The 17,039-nt window shown below is 40.7% G+C and overlaps 1 long non-coding RNA gene across 1 annotated transcript in view; it reads left to right on the forward strand.

Annotated features, from left to right (window-relative positions):
* Positions 1 to 3,210: 3,210 nt before the first annotated feature.
* LOC126941189 (uncharacterized) overlaps positions 3,211 to 17,039 on the forward strand; it is a 74,347-nt gene continuing 60,518 nt past the window's right edge. The window contains exons 1-2 of the long non-coding RNA XR_007721129.1: positions 3,211 to 3,405; positions 5,420 to 5,507. This is a non-coding gene — a long non-coding RNA (uncharacterized LOC126941189). The remainder of the gene's footprint in view (positions 3,406 to 5,419; positions 5,508 to 17,039) is intronic.

Here is a 17,039-nt window from a genome sequence, read left to right on the forward strand (position 1 = left end):
TCGCCCAGGCTGGAGTGCAGTGGCGTGATCTCAGCTCACTGCAAGCTCCACCTCCCGGTTCACGCCATTCTCCTGTCTCAGCCTCCTGAGTAGCTGGGACTACAGGCGCCCGCCACCACGCCTGGCTAATGTTTTGTATTTTTAGCAGAGACGGGCTTTCACCGTGTTAGCCAGGATGGTCTCGATCTCCTGACCTCGTGATCCGCCTGCCTCGGCCTCCCAAAGTGCTGGGATTACAGGCGTGAGCCACCAAATTTTTGTATTTTTAATAGAGGCAGAGTTTCGCCATGTTGGCCAGGAGAGTCTTGAACTCCTGACCTCAGATGATCCACCGGCCTTGGCCTCCCAAAGTGCTGGGATTATAGGCTTGAGCCATCACAACCGACCTTGTTTCTTTGTTTGTTTGTTTGTTTGTTTGGTGGTGGGGAGACAGAGTCTCATTCTGTCCCCCAGGTTGGAGTGCAGTGGTGCAATCTCAGTTCACTGCAACCGCCGCCTCCTGGTTTTAAGCAATTCTCCTGCCTCAGCCTTCCAAGTAGCTGGGAAGGCGTCCGCCACCACACCCAGCTAATTTTTTTTTTTTTCATAGAGACAGGGTTTCACCGTGTTGGCCAGGCTGGTCTAGAACTCCTGACCTCAGGTGTTCCACCCACCTCAGCCTCCCAGACTGCTGGGATTACAAGCGTGAGCTACTACACCTGGCCTTAATCCAGTTTTGACATACATAAAAAAATGTTCTAGTTTGATTTTTTTTTTTCTTTTTTTGAGACAGAGTCTCACATCGCCAGGCTGGAGTACAGTGGTGCAATCTCGTCTCACTGCAACCTCTGCCTCCTGGGTTCAAGTGATTCTCCTGCCTCAGCCTCCCAAGTAACTGGGACTACAGGTGCCCGCCACCATGCCCAGCTAATTTTTTGTGTTTTTAGTAGAGATGGGGTTTCACCATGTTGGCCAGGATGGTCTCGATCTCTTGACCTCATGATCCGCCCACCTTGGCCTCCCAAAGTGCTGGGATTACAAGCGTGACCCACTGTGCCTGGCCTCTATTTTGACCTTTTATTTATTTCAGAAATTGAAGTGTTTTCCACAATGTTTATGTGAAGTCTGCACACGATGGTTTCAAAACAACATGAAATAGAACTCTTGTGCTACGTATTTGACGATTTCTAATGTTTTAATACCTTTTCAGTGGTTTTGTCTCATCATAATTCATGAAGACATTTCTCTGTTGCTTTTCCACATTCTAAGCATAGTCTGTCTGGTGTTCAATGGTCATTGTATTTTAACAAAAGCCATTAGTCTTTTCTCTGGAATCTTCTTTCTTTTCTTTTCCTCGGGGGCTGAGATTGCAAGGTCAATGTTCTTAAAACTGTCTGCTGTGTCACTTCTGAGTGCAACCCCTGGAGACAGGCTCTCAGAGTCACCTGTGAAGGCAGAAGCCGGTTTTGGCTGCGCCAGCGGATTTAGGGATGCCAAGTAGGTGGCTGCTGTAGATGAATCTATCTTTTATAAGATAAGTAGGCAGTGTCCTGCTTGTTGATATATGCCTCAGAGAAAATGTTAAACCAGGTGGGGTGTGGGGGGTGTGTGTGTGTGTTTATCTCTGCTATTGTGTCTTCTCCGACGTACAAAATTTCTTACAGGACAAGGCCCTTAGCCAAATCTCTTCAGCAGATTTTCATAAAGTTTCGTGACTTCTTTGTGGTTAGACCTGTTTGAAAAATGTTTTTCCCCCACTAGCCCTTGCATAAAACACAGAAATAGCATATCAGCAGGCTTTTTATGCAGCTTGGCTATGATTCAACAGTTCAAAATGTCCTTATTTCACACTAGCCTGAGGGAAGTCTGGCTAAAATCAGGACTTTTGGGAGACAAGTGACATGACACTAAACGAATTCTGAAGCTTGCTGTTTGTCTTTTTGTCCATATTGGTTTCCATATGTGTATTTTTTTCCGGACTGTCTGGAACCAAGATGATGATTTTTTTTTTCTTTTGCCTTCAAGGAGACTCTGTAACATGGTACTTGGTGACAACAGCCATCAGGAGAGCAAACGGTGGGCAGACAGGAGTGAGGGCTGAGCCGAGCCAGCCCAGTGGGGCTTATTAACCCAGCACACTTTACCATGGCTAGAGGTGTGCCTTGACCTTTATACTAGAAAATTTCCTACGATCCTAGGCATGGAGCAAAAAAAGCCAGACTCCATTTTTAGAAATTGAAATATAAAGAAAATTACTTAATAAAAACGAATCCTAAAACAACCTTTTCTATCATATTTTAATTTCTGTTATTCATAGACACAGATGCCACAATGCAGGGGTAAGGTAGCTTTTACTGATTTCAAACAAGGATTATTCTTTCATAGATATCTTCTGTGGCCTATATACATGGCAAACAGGTTTTCACAACCTGAAATGTGACATGTAGTGGTATGGGATGGAATTTTTAAAACTGACACTAGCCAGAAAAATCGAAGTAATATGGTCCTTTGATTTGGGTTCCCTCAGAGGCAGATCCTGAGACAAGGATCTGCGTACAAATAGTTTATTTGGTAGTTGAACCCAGGAAACACTGGTAGGGGAGTGGGGAAGCCAGACAGGGAAGGGAAAATAAAGTCTATAAAGTTCCCCCAGTCACTGGGAGGCAGCATAGAGCATGCCTCAGAGTTATCCCAATGAGGGGTGAGACATTTGGGGTATATATCCACCAGCTGTTTATCAGCTTTTGAGGGCTGCTTCTAGAAGTTCATCTTCCTAGCACTTTGACTTGCTTTGTAAGAGAGATAAGAGCTAAGTGTATTCCTGCCATCAGAAAAATAATCCCTCAGGCAGAGTTGCAGGTGTTCACGGTAAGCAGCCTTGTGGTGTGGAGGTGAGGGGTTGGGGGAGCAGGCAGGGCCCCCACTGCAGGGCTGCATATGACTGCCGTGTGCAGGATGCAAGTCATTGGCCAGTTGAAGAGACTGCTTCTGCGGGCTCTCCTCTTCCCCTCACTCACCTTTATGTGTTTTGTGTTGACTACAGAACCCCACACCTAGACCACACCTGGGACTTAGGAGTTCAAACCAAGTTGATGAATACATGAATGAATGAGTTAAATTGCATATAAGCTGAGAAGACTTTGCTTCTTTGGTTCTTCCCTTTCCTTCTATGGACAACTCAGGGATAATACTGGGACTCACTTCAGACTGGTCTAACAGCTACTGGGATGAGTATTTCAAAGCTCTCTGGGTCCTGGGGATGAGCGGTGCCCTCTCATCCTGCAGTAACTGTGGACATCACACACTGACGTACAGACATGGTGCCAGCGCCTCCCTTATTTGGGGCCTTGGGAAACCCGGTGCCACAATGGGATCTAAGTATCCTTGGATGAATACAGATTCGTGTTTCTCACACCGAAGTTCAGGGTAAGTTATGCTCAGATGTTTATGGGGTTTATAACTGGGGCACGCAGAAGTGCTCTTTGGTGGTGACATTCAGGTCTCATCTGAACCCCCACTGAGAACCCACGGGGTGCTGAGCAGTGTTCCAGGTGCCTGCACATTGATTACAGCATTCAGCTTGTGAGGTTGCACAGGAATTTCCCTTCATGGGAAGGAGAACCATTCTCAGGGTCGCTGCTGCCTGCTGGTTGTTTGGAATGAGCTATGAAGACCAACAGGGTCTTAAGATGGGCAGTTGGGAGACATATTTTGACAACACAGAATTATCTTCATTGACATCAGGCAGGGCATACCAGCTCCAGCTGGCCATGCTTCTCCACCTCCCACAGTGGGTGGGAGCCCAGTAACTCCCTTACCAAGGCTTCTCGCCTGGACTACAGGCAATTGCATCCTCTGACCTGCAGCCTCCAGCAGTGTATGTCCACAGCAGTCTACAGAGGGATGTGTGTTGTTTTGATCAACTCTCTCAATGTAAACACCCTCGTCCTTTGCTGGGAGTAAAGTGGAGGGAACCTGGCGGATGAGTGGGAAAAGGGCAAAGTGGTGGGAAAAAGAACCTTGTAGCTCATCCTCCTAGCTTGAGGACCAGCCTAAGCACACTATGGGCCCAGATTTCATATTCCTTCTAGGTCTTGCAACTTTCACCCTTCCCCTCCTATCACTCCACACTTACCTAACTCCTAGATACACCTCTCAACCTCTCACTCCTGAAACTCTCCTCCTTGCTCTATCCTGAAATTTAAAACCCAGTCTTTATTTTGCTCCCGATTAAAACCCAGACCCAACTCCCACCCTGAACTCGACTCCCTGAGCAGCAGGCTTCTAATCACAGGAGTGTACTAGGGATATTTGGAAATAAATAAGTAAATATATATACATACACACACCCACGTAAACACACATGTATATATATGTATATATATAGTGTGTGTATATTATACATATATATGTACATATGTGTGTATATATGTGTGCGGCCAGTGGAGGGGCGGGGAGTCAGTTCTGGCCCTGACTGCAGGGGAGGGGAGACTGTATGGGTCAGGAAAATCTAAAGGACATCCACCTCTCAGGGATGGAGTGGGTGCCCTTCTTCTCTGTAGAGTAAGAACACAACTTGTACCTTAGTTTCTGGATTTTAATATATCCTAACTGAAATACAACAAGTTGTGAATCTGAGAAATTATAGGCAGCTGATGAGCAGTGGCAGGAACTGGGAGGTCAACTGCATGTTTTGTTTTTGTCTGTTTTTAGTGCAGTTGAATGTGAAGAGGGGTATACGATTAATATAGGGATAAAGAATTAGAGAAAGGAAATATTTTGTAAGCATTGTCTGAAAGTAGCAAACAGCCATGCAACCTGTGGTGATCTGATCCTAAACAGGGAGTGTTATATATGTCTTCACAATATGGAAGAGTTTACTCAACACTTGAAACTTTCCAACCAGCATGAGTTCATCCCCAAATCTGCTAAAGCAGCATTTCCTTTGGAGGGGCACATAAACCCTAGGACGCTATCATCAGGAAAGTGAGGGTATTAACACCCAATCCCCTAAAGACCTGTAGACTACCCTGCATAATTGGGGAAAGTAATCCAAGTGGCACACACAGGTGCCTGAACAAATTACCCAGAAATTCACTACCTTTTATGCAAACTAATTTAAACTTCTCAGAATTTAGCCTTTTTGGCTAAGCTATCCTTCCCCAGGGGAGAAAAAGCGAATTAAATAGCCGTTTTCACCAGGTACACCAGCCTCCTCACTCCGGGAAAGAGTCTATGGCTGATCAGCAGAAATAAAGGGATCCGTTTTATTGTCTGGCAAGGGGCTTGGTGTTTGCGTTGGCTTCCCTAAAGCAGCCGTCAGCAGCAGTTAGCTTTATAGAGATGGTTACTGCAGAGAAAAATGACAACTGCTTGCAGGCAGCCAGCCACCTTTGAGACCTGGAAGGTTGTTCCTGAAACGTTCATTATGCTCCTCCAGACTCTGGCAGCTCCAGGTCCCCTGAGGCCCTGCGGAAACAGTCACTTGAAGCGAGGTGGACTCTGGTACTACTTGCAATCCCTCCAAGGTGACATCTGCTTTTCTTTTCTTTGTGCACGAAAGACATCCAGAAATTAGCGTTATGCCTTATCATATTCTCCCAGAAATTGCCACAAAAATATGAGGCAGCTAAAGGCTACTGGATTGTGGCAGTTGATAATAGATTCCTCGGTAACCCCAAAAGATGAGAAACTAAGAAAGGCAGTTGAAAGTCAACTAGTAGCTGATAAAGAAACGTTGGGCACATAGCTGTTTCAGAAAACATCTGCCCGTATTCCCTATCTGCTTTTTAAAATACATTAATTATTTTTTAGACAGAGTCTTAACTCTGTTGCTTCGTCTGGCCTGGAACTTCTGGGCTCAAGGGATCCTCCCACCTCAGTAACTGAGATTACAGGTGTGTGCCACCACAACCAACTAATTTCTTAAAGATATAGAGTGGCTTTTGTATTTTTTTTATTGTGGTAAAATATACACAACATTAAATTTACCATCTTAACTGTTTTTAAGTGGATAGTTTAGTAGTGTTAAGTGTATTTACATTGTTGTAAAACAGTCCTTCAGAACCTTTTCTTCATGCCAAACTGAAACTCTGTACCCACTAAACAACAGCTCACCATTCCCCATCCCTCGGTACCTGGCACGGTACCATTCTACTTCCCATGAATTTGACGCTACCAGGCACATACCTCATATCAGTATAATCATACCACATTTGTCTTTTTGTGACTGGCTTATTTTGCTTGGCATAATGTCTACAAGGTTCATCCATGCTGTAGCATGTCCATGCTGTAACATGTGTCAGAACTTCCTTCTGATGACTGAATAATACTCCATCATATGTAGAGACCACAGTTTGACTGTCCATTTATCTGTCAACAAACATTTAGGTGTTTTCACCTCTGGGCTGTTGTGAATAATGCTGCAATGATCACAGGAATGCTAATACCTCTTTGAGCACTGTATTCAATTTTTTGGATACTGGATACGTACTTGAAAGTGAGATTTCTGGATCATATGATATTTCTATTTTCAGTATTGGAGGATTTTCCATACTGTTTTCTATGGCATTTGCACCATTTTACAATCCCACCAACAATGCACAAGGGTTACAATTTTTCCGTATCCTCACCAACACTGACTTTCTGTGTTTTAGAATAGCTGTGTTAATGGATGTGAGGTGATATCTCATTGTGGTTTGGATTCAAATTTCTCTGATGATTAATGATGTTGCATATATTTTCATATGCTTGTCGGCTATTTGTATGTCATCTTTGGAGAAATGACTATTCAAGTCCTTTGCCTGTTTTTTGAATTGTGTTTTTTTTTTAATTGTAGGAATTCTTTATATATACTGCCTATTAACTACTCATCAAATGTATGATTTGCAAATATTTTCTATGATTTGCAAAGAATTGTAGGTTGCCTTTCACTCTGTTGATTGTATCCTTTGATATACAAACGTTTAAGTTTGATATAGTTCCATGTGTCTATTTTTGCTTTTGTTGCCTGTGTTTTTGGTGTCATATCCAAAATATATTGCCAAATAAAATGCAGAAAAGCTTTCCCCCTATATTGTATTCTAGGAGTTTCATAGTTTGGGGTCTTATATATGTCTTTAATGCACTTTGTTAATCTTTGTATATGGTATAAAATAAGGGTCAAACTTCATTCTTTTGCAATAGTTTTCCCAATATCATTTGTTGAAGAGACTGCTTTTTTTCCATTGAGTTGTCTTGACACTCTCATCAAGGATCATTTGACCATATCCATGAGTTTTATTTTCTGGGCTCTCTATTCTATTCTATTGGTCTATGTATCTGTCTTCATGCTGGTACTGTTTCTGTTACTATAGCTTTGTAATATGTTTTGAAACAGAAAATGTGATTCTTCCAACTTCCTTATTTTCCAGAATTTTTTTTTGGCTATTTGGGGGTCCTTGGGATTTCATATAAATTTTAGAATAAAAACTTCTATTTCTGCAAAAAGTGCCTTGGAGATTTTGATAGGGATTGTGTTGAACTTATAGATAATTTTGAATAGCACAAATATATTAACAACTAATGTTAATCTTCCAGTCCATGAGAATGAGACACTGTTCCATTTATTTTTGTTTTCTTTAACTTCTTTCAGCAATGTTTTATAGTTTTTACTGTATGAGTCTTTCATCTCCCTGGTGAGGCTTATTCCTAAGTATTTTATTGTTTTTGATGCTATAGTAAATTGAATTGTTTTCTTAATTTCCTTTTCAGATTGCTCATTGTTAGTGTATAAAAATGTATCTGATTTTTGTATATTGCTTTTGTATTCTGCAACTTTGCTGAATTTGTTTATTAAACAGGTTTTTTTGTGAAATCTTTTGAGTTTTCTACATATAAGATCATGTCATCTGTGAACACATCATCAGAGATTATTTTACTTCTTTTGTTTCAATTTGGATGCCTTTAATGTCTTTTTCTTGCCTAATGCCCTATCTAGGACTTCTGATACTGTGTTGAACAGATGGTGGGAAAGGAGGCTGGACATGGTGGCTCACTTCTGTAATCCCAGAGCTTTGGGAGGCTGAGGGGGGAGGATCACTTGAAGCCAGGAGTTTGAAACCAGCCTGGGCAACATGGCATGACCCTATCTCTACCTTAAAAAAAAACAGCTGGGCCCAGTGATGTGCGCCTGCAGCTAGCTATTTGGGAGGCTGAGGCAGAAGGATCACTTGATCTCAGGAGCTCAATTACAGTGAACTGTGATTGAACTGTTGCAGCCCAGCCTGGACAACAGAGTGAGATGCTGTCTTAAAAAAAGAAGAAAGAGGAGGAAGAGGAGGAGGAGGAGGAGGGGGAGAAGGAGGAGAGTGGTGAGAGTGGGCGTCTTTGTTACTAATCTTAGAGGAAATGCTTTCAGTTTTGTACCTTAAGTATGATGTTAACTTTGGGCTTTATCATGTTGAGGTTGTTTCCTTTAAGTCCCAGTTTGTTGTGTGTGTGTGTGTGTGTGTGTGTGTGAGATTGTGTGTGTGTTTGTGTGTGTGTTTCATGAGTGTGCCTTGAATTTAATTTACTAGTTTTTTAAGAGTATTTTTGCATCAATATTCATCGGAGATATTGGCCTGTAGTTTTCTTCTCTTGTAATGTCTTTGTCTGACTTTGATACAAGGATAACACTGGCCTCATAAAATGAGCTTGAAAGTGGTCCCTGGTTTTCAATATTTTAGAAGAGTTTCTGGAGAATTTGTGTTAATTCTTCTTTTGTTTTTATTTTTTACTTTTTGAGACAAGGTCTTACTCTGCCACCCAGGCTGAAATGCAGTGGTGCAATCATGGCTCACTGCAGCCTCAACCTCCCATGTTTAAGTGATCCTCCCACCTCAGCCTCCCACAGAGCTGGGAGCACAGGCATGTGCTACCACACCCAGCTAAATTTTAATTTCTTTGTAGAGGTAGAATCTCTCTATGTAGCCCACGCTGGTCTCAAACTCCTGAGCTCAAGTAACTCCCCCACCTCAGCCTCCCAAAGTGCTGAGATTATAGGTGTGAACCACCACGCTCAGCCTAATTTTAAATGTTTAGTGGAGTTTTCTGCAAAGTATTCTGGTCCTAGGCTTTTGTTTGTTGGCAGGGTTTTGATGACTGATTCAGTCACCTTCCTAGTTATTAGTTTGTTCAGATTATGTTTCTTCCTGATTCACTCTTGGTAGGTTCTGTGTTTCTAGAAATTTACTCATTTCTTCTAGGTTAGCCAATTTGTTGATGTACAATTGATCATAATACTCTCTTGTAATTCCTTTTTATGTAGGTAGCATTCCCTGTAATATCCCATATTTTATTTCTGATTTTAGTTTTCTCATTTTCCCCTCACAATTTAGCTAAAGATTTATCAATTTTGTTGATCTTTTAAAAAAAAAAACTTTAGTTTGATTGATTTTTAAATTGTTTTCCTACTGTCAATTTTATTTACCTCTGCTTTAATCTTTATTATTTCCTTCTTTCTGTTAGCTTTGGTTTCAGTCTGTTCTTTTTCTAGATTTTTGAAGTGTAAAGTTAGGTTTGATTTAAGACCTTTTAATTTTTTGATATAGGTGTTTACAGTTATAAATGCCCCTCTTAGCACTGCTTTTGCTATGTTTCATAACTTTTTGTGTGTTGTGTTTTTGTTTTCATTTGTCTCAAGGTATTTGCTAATTTATCTTGTTACTTTTTTTGGGACCATTGATTGTTTAAGAGTATGTTTAAAATTCCACATATTTGAGGGTTTTTCTAATTTTCTTTGTGCTTTTGAGTTCTAGTTTTATTCCATTGAGATCAGAAAAGACTGTTGAAAATTTTTTCCTGGGTTTATTTTTTCTCTTTTCTGTTTTTTATTATACTTTAAGTTCTGGGGTACATGTGCAAAAAGTTCAGTTTTGTTACATAGGTATACACGTGCCATGGTGGTTTGATGCACCCATCAATCCATCACCTACATTAGGTATTTCTCCTATTGCTGTCCATCCCCCAGCCCCTCAACCCCTGACAGGCCCCTGTATGTGATGATCCCCTCCCTGTGTCCATGTGCTCTCATTGTTCAACTCCCACTTATCAGCAAGAATACGCGGTGTTTGATTTTCTGTTCCTGTGTTAGTTTGCTGAAAATGATGGTTTCCAGCTTCATCCATGTCCCTGCAAAGGACATGAATTCATCCTTTTTTTATGGCTGCATGGTATTCTATGGTGTATATGTGCCACGTTTTCTTTATCCAGTCTATCACTGATGGGCATTTAGGTTGGTTCCAAGTCTTTGCTGTTGCGAATAGTGCCTCAATAAAAATACAGGTGCATATGTCTTTATAGTAGGATGATTTATAATGCTTTGGGTATATACCCAGTAATGGGATGGCTGGGTCAAATGGTATTTCTAGTTCTAAATCCTTGAGGAATTGCCACACTGTCTTCCACATGGTTAAACTAATTTACACGCCCACCAACAGTGTAAAGGCATTCCAATTTCTCCACATCCTCTCCAGCATCTGTTGTTTCCTGACTTTTTAATGATCGCCATTCTAACTGGCGTTAAGATGGTATCTCATTATGGTTTTGATTTGCATTTCTCTAATATCCAGTGGTGATGAACATTTTTTCATATGTTTGTTGGCTGCATAAATGTCTTCTTTTGAGAAGTGTCTGTTCATATTCTTTACCCACTTTTTGATGGGGTTGTTTTTTTCTTGTAAATTTGTTTAAGTTATTTGTAGATTCTGAATATTAGCCCTTTGTCAGATGGATAGATTGCAAAGATTTTCTCCCATTCTGTAGGTTGCCTGTTCACTCTGATGATAGTTTCTTTTGCTGTGCAGAAGCTCTTTAGTTTAATTAGATCCCATTTGTCAATTTTGGCTTTTGTTGCCATTGCTTTTGGTGTTTTGGACATTAAGTCTTTACCCATGCCTATGTCCTGAAAGGTATTGCCTAGGTTTTCTTCTAGGATTTTTATGGCTTTAGGTCTTATGTTTAAGTCTTTAATCCATCTTGAGTTCATTTTTGTATAAGGTGTAAGGAAGGGATCCAGTTTCAGTTTTCTGCATATGGCTAGCCAGTTTTCCCAACACCATTTATTAAATAGGGAATCCTTTCCCCATTTCTTGTTTGTGTCAGGTTTGTCAAAGATCAGATGGTTGTAGATGTGTGGTGTTTTTTCTGAGGCCTTTGTTCTGTTCTACTGGTCTATATATCTGTTTTGGTACCAGTACCATGCTGTTTTGGTTACTGTAGCCTTGTTGTATAGTTTGAAGTCAGGTAGTGTGATGCCTCCAGCTTTGTTCTTTTTGCTGAGGATTGTCTTGGCTGTGTGGACTCTTTTTTAGTTCCATATGAAGTTAAAAGTAGTTGCAGAAAAGACTTTTTATATAATGTCAACTTTCTTGAATTTGTTAAGATGTGGGCTATTTTGCAGAATGTTTTCTGTATACTTGAGAGAAGAATGCATATTGGGTGAAATATTGGCTGTTATTGGGTGAAATATTCTGTATAAGTCTGTCAGATCCAATTGGTCTATAGTGTTATTTAAGTCCTTTATTTCCTTATTGATCTTCTGTCTGGTTGTTCTATTCATTACTGAAAGAGGAGGTCCTGAAATCTCCTACTGTTTTGTTGCTCTCTATTTCTCCCTTTGATTCTGTCAAAATTCCTTTCATATGTTGTGGCTTTGATTTGGTGCACAAATATTTATAATTGTTATATCTTCTTAGTGAATTGACCCTTTTATCATTATATAGTGTCTTTCATTGTCCTTGTAATTGTTTTTGACTTAAAGTCTATTTTGTCTGATGTCAGTATGGCCACTCCTACTCTCTTTTGGCTGCCACTGGCATGGAATATCTTCTTCCATTCTTTCGCTTCCAACCCTGTGTCATCTTCAGATGTAAGTGACTCTTATAGACAGCATATGGTTGGATCCTGTGATTTTTATCCATTCGATGACTCTTTATCTTTTGACTGGGGAGTTTAGTCCATTTACATTAAAGTAATTACTTATAGGGAAGGACATGCTATTGCCATTTTGTTCATTCTTTTCTGTATGTCTTGTAGCTTTTCTGTTCCTCCTTTCCTCTCTTACTGCCTCCTTTTTGTTTCATTAAAATTTTTTGTAATGGCATGCTTTGACTTACTTTTAATTTCATTTTGTGTATATTTTACAGATTTTTGGGGGGCTACCATTGCAATTACATAAAACAAAAAAGTTATAGCATTTTATTAAATGTTATAAAATGCTATTAAACTTAACGGCACACTATTTTATTTTTTCTGACTACAAAGACAAAGAAAACAGCATAATATTTTAAACAAGTAATAACCTAACTTCAATCACATACATGTTTTATAGTATATGATTTACAAAGCATACAATATGCTTTACAGTATGTGCATGAATATCTTTATACAACACTTAACAAAGTGTTAAATCATATACTATAAAATCACCATTATTATTGATGCCACAGATATTTGTGTTGTATAAAGATATTCATGCAAAAGATATAATTTTAAAAATATTTTCATCATTTAAATTATGTGTACCAAATTAACGATAATACAAGTTGTTACATTTGTCCATGTCTTTACCTTTGCTTGAGAACCTTATATTTTCTTATGACTCTGTGTTGCTGTCTAAATCCTTTTGTTTCTACTTGAAAGATTCTAATTAGTGTTTCTTGCAGAGAAGTTCTAGTGGTAATAAACTCCTTTAGGTTTTATTTATCTGGGGAAGTCTTTCATTTTTGAAGGACAATTTTGCCAGATGCAGTATTGTTGTTTGACAAGTTCTCCCTGGCCCCAGCACTTTGAATATATCATCCTACTTCCTTTGGCCTACAGAGTTTCTGCTGGGAAATCTGCTGATAATCTTATGGAAGCTCCTTTTATATGTGATAAGTTACCTTCCTCTTATTGCTTTCAGGAGTCTCTCTTTGTCTTTGAGTTTAGACAGTTTGGCTATACTGTATCTCAGTGTGGTTTTTTTAGGTTTATCCCAAAGCTAGTTAGAGTTTGAATTTACTTCTTTCTTCAAATTTGGGAAGTTTGGGACCATTATTTCTTTAATAAGTTCTCTGCTCCTTTCTCTCTCTCTTCTTCTTGGATTTCTATAATATATACATTGGGCTCACTTGATTGTGTTCCCTTATGTCACTTCTCTTCATTCTTTTTTCTTTTCATTCCTCTGACTGGATGATTTCAAATGACCTGCCTTCAAATTCACTGATTTTTTTCTTCTGTCTGATCAAGTCTACTGTTGAACCCCTTTAGTGAATTTTTTAGTCAGATATTTTTGGGTTTTTTTTTTTTCAAATAACTGTCTTTTAAAGGAAGAATAAAAATTTGATTGGTTCTTTTTTTATAGTTTCCATCTCTGTTGATTTTCTTATTTTGCTCATGCATCGTTTTCCTGATTTATTTTTAATTGTCTATATGTGTTCTCTTTTTTAAAAGCTCATTGGTCATCTTTATGACTATTATTTTAAATTCTTTGTCAAGCAGTTCATAGATTTGCAGTTCTTTGGGATCAGTTTTGAGAGATGCATTTTGTTTTGTTGATTAGGTTGTGTTTTCTTTTTTCATATTTATGCCTTATAATCCTCTGCTGAAATTTGGGCATTTGAAAAATCAACCACATCTCCCAGTCTTTACATAACGGCTTCATGTGAGGAAGACTTTCACCCATCAGCCCAGCCAGAGGTTCTAGGACCTTTCAAACCTTTTCTGTTATCTTGCTCCTTCTGCTTTCCAACTGTGGAACTGCAATTCTAATGTACAGCTTGCCTCTTTTCAAGCATCTTCCAACTCTATCACTGGTTCCTTTAGTGCTCCAAGTCAGGAGAAACAGAAGCCAGTTTCTCAGGCAGCCTCCAGACAATCCAGAATGTTAGAAACATGGTCTACTCTTTTATTTTATTATGAGAGAGGACCCTTAGTATGGAGGTTTTCCTCTTGGTTGCCTGTGCTATGCTGCGTAGACAGAGAGGCACTGATGGGCACACGCGAAATACCGTGCGTTTTTCTATCTGCTGGAATCCCTTCTTGGTTTTACCTTGGCCTGGGTGCTGGAGCTTCTCAACTGGTCTCTAGAGTTCTCACAAAGGTATTCCAGTCCGTACATTGTTATTAGTTCCATGTCTCTGTGGTAACTAGAGGGGGCCTGGAGCTTTCTAGTCCATCTTGCTGATGTCACACCTGGATATTTTTTTCAGTTCTGCATTTTAGCTGCAATAGATTCTCCTTATGAAAACCATTTCTTCTTTTGCTGTGGAAAAGATGTCTGAAGAAGTTCTCTGCCGGTCCCACCTACTCTAATAATAGATGGAGGAAGCATGGAGCTGCTACTGAGCCTCGAAGGCTCCCTACCCAACCGTGTCCCTTTCTTCCTTGAGTCACTCATGCTACCTAAAATCACCACTATTATTTCCACACATATGAATGGGAGAAGAAACAATTAAATTATTAGAACTCATCACCAGCTAAGTAAGAGGTGAGGTACGTATTTTTTCTCTCTCTCTCAATTACTGTAGGTATTACTTACAAAATAAATCTGTTTTCCAGCTATATAGACTCTCATTAACAAAACACGTAACACATTATTTTCCTTGTCCTTCCCACAGGAAGACAGTACAGCCCTGCCTTTCCTCCATGCTCCTTTAAATCAGAACAGTTAATAGCTTTTTTGGGGTTTCAGATGTGTGAAATGGGCTGCCTTGAAACTCCTCCACAGACTCTTGCTTTAAATGAGTGGATTATGGTGAAGAGAGAGGGTCTGAAGTCTGTGTGTGAGGTTGTGATCTCATCTCAGAAGGATTTTAAGCCAGGTCGTTGGAGCAGGACGCAGAGAGGAAGCTAAGTATGTGGTCCCAGGAGGGATGGAGATCTGGGCCTCACCCACAGGCCACCTGGTGAGGAGATGCTGGTGTGGAGATCTGTGGCAGCCTGGCACTGACCACAGAGGTCCAGGGATGGGGCTTTCCCTGAGGGCACATGGTCAGCATCACCAGTTCTTGCTCTGATGAACTACAAGGGGCCAGAGGAGAGGTTTTTCAGCACTGAACAGGATTGTTGAGTAACTGCCATTTTCTTGGACCATCTGAGTTCCCTGTCCTGGCCACACAGGAGTGAAAAGGGAGTCACAAAAACATGATGGATATTATTTCTCTCACCTTGGCAAGCTAATCATAATTTAATGTAGAAAAATTAATTGTGTACTATTTGTTACTCCTCAAGAACTGTGGGACAATATACATGCTTTTATAAATGGAGCTATAAATTGACTTTTTACTTAGTACCGTACTAGAATTATCACTTTATAACATTAAATATTCTTCAAGAACATCATTTTTAATGACTACATAGTATTTTACTGATGATCTGTCTTTTGAAGGAATAATTTGATTATGTTCTTTAGGAAGTGTGGGGTGGAGAAGAGACCTTTCTGGCTCGAGGAAGGGATCTACGTGGGCAGTAGCTCAGAGAATGCTGTCAAAGGACTGCGCTCAGTGCCACATGTGAGCCTAGGTTCATCTGAGTTCTTAGCTCAAGCTGTGTTTTATTACACCAGAGACTTTTTGACCACAACTTACATTGAAAAATACATTTCTATGGCTACCTAGTGATTTTTAAACGAAATTTGTTGAAATTTTGGCTGACAGTGCTAAGGAAAGAGGAGTATAAAGTGAGTGTATATGTTAAAGTTTAGATTGAATTTCCAGGGAGGGCCTCACGGAGATGGTGGATTTGAGTTAAGACCTGGTAGAAATTAAGGAGTGAGCCAGGCACCTGTTTAGGGGAGAGGCTTCCAGGCATGGGAGTAGAAAATGCAGAGCTTCTGCAAGGGGAGCATACCTGGTGGGTTTGAGGAACAGGGAGAAAGTCAGTGTGGCCAGAGATGGTAGCATAGAATGAGAGCAGTGGGCAGTGACGTCAGAGTTGGGAGCAGATGGTATAGGACCTTGTAGGCTACTGCAAAGATACTGGCTTTAACTCTGAATGACATGGGAGTTAGTAGAGGGTTTTATTTATTTATTTTGAGACAGAGTCTCACTCTGTCGCCCAGGCTGGAGTGCAGTGGTGCGATCTTGGCTCACTGCAACCTCCGCCTCCCAGGGTCAAGCGATTCTCCTGCCTCAACCTCCTGAGTAGCTGGGATTACAGGCCTGAGCCACCACGCTGGCTCATTTTTTTTGTATTTTTAGTAGAGACGGGGTTTCACCATGCTGGTCAGGCTGGTCTTGAACGCCTGACCTCGTGATCTGCCTGCCTCAACCTCCCAAAGTACTGGGATTACAGGCATGAGCCACTATACCCGGCCTTAGTAGAGGGTTTTAATCAAAGGAATGAGATGTGTTAACTGTTATGTTGAGAATATAATATAGAACGCAACAGGGGTAGTGGGTGAGGATGCAATTAGGAGCCTAGTCCTATAATATAGTGGCAACAGAAGGCAACTTGGACCATCATGGGAACAATGGAAGGGATGAGAGGAGGTGCTTCAAAGAGGAGAGAGTGAACCACCATACTCAGTACTGCTGATCAGCCAAGCAAGTTGAGGCCTGAGAATTCACCATTGAATTTGGAAATGTAGACATCATTGCTGACTTTGACAATAGCAATTTTGCTGGAATAATGGGCTTGAAATCCTAAGGGAAAGACAGTTAAGACAGAATGAAAGGAGAGAAATGAGAAAGTGTCGTACCACTTTCAGGGAATTTGCTTCAAAAGGAAGGAAAGAATTGAAGCAGTAACTAGGGGGATTATTGGGATCAGGAAAGGTTTTGTTTTGTTTTAAAATGAAATGATTGCTGGCCAGGTGTGGTGGCTCATGCCTCTAATCCCAGCACTTTGGGAGGGTGAGGCAGATGGATCACCTGTCAGGAGTTTGACACCAGCCTGGCCAACATGGTGAAACCCTGTCTCTACTAAATATGCAAAAACTAGCTGGGTGTGGTGGCACACGCCTGCAGTCCCAGCTACCTGGGAGGCTGAGGCAGGAGAATCACTTGAATGCGGGAGGCAGGGGTTGCAGTGAGCCGAGATCGCGCCACCGCACTCCA

This window comes from Macaca thibetana, chromosome 18 (genome assembly GCF_024542745.1).
Source record: "Macaca thibetana thibetana isolate TM-01 chromosome 18, ASM2454274v1, whole genome shotgun sequence".
In the NCBI taxonomy this organism is placed as follows: domain Eukaryota; kingdom Metazoa; phylum Chordata; class Mammalia; order Primates; family Cercopithecidae; genus Macaca; species Macaca thibetana.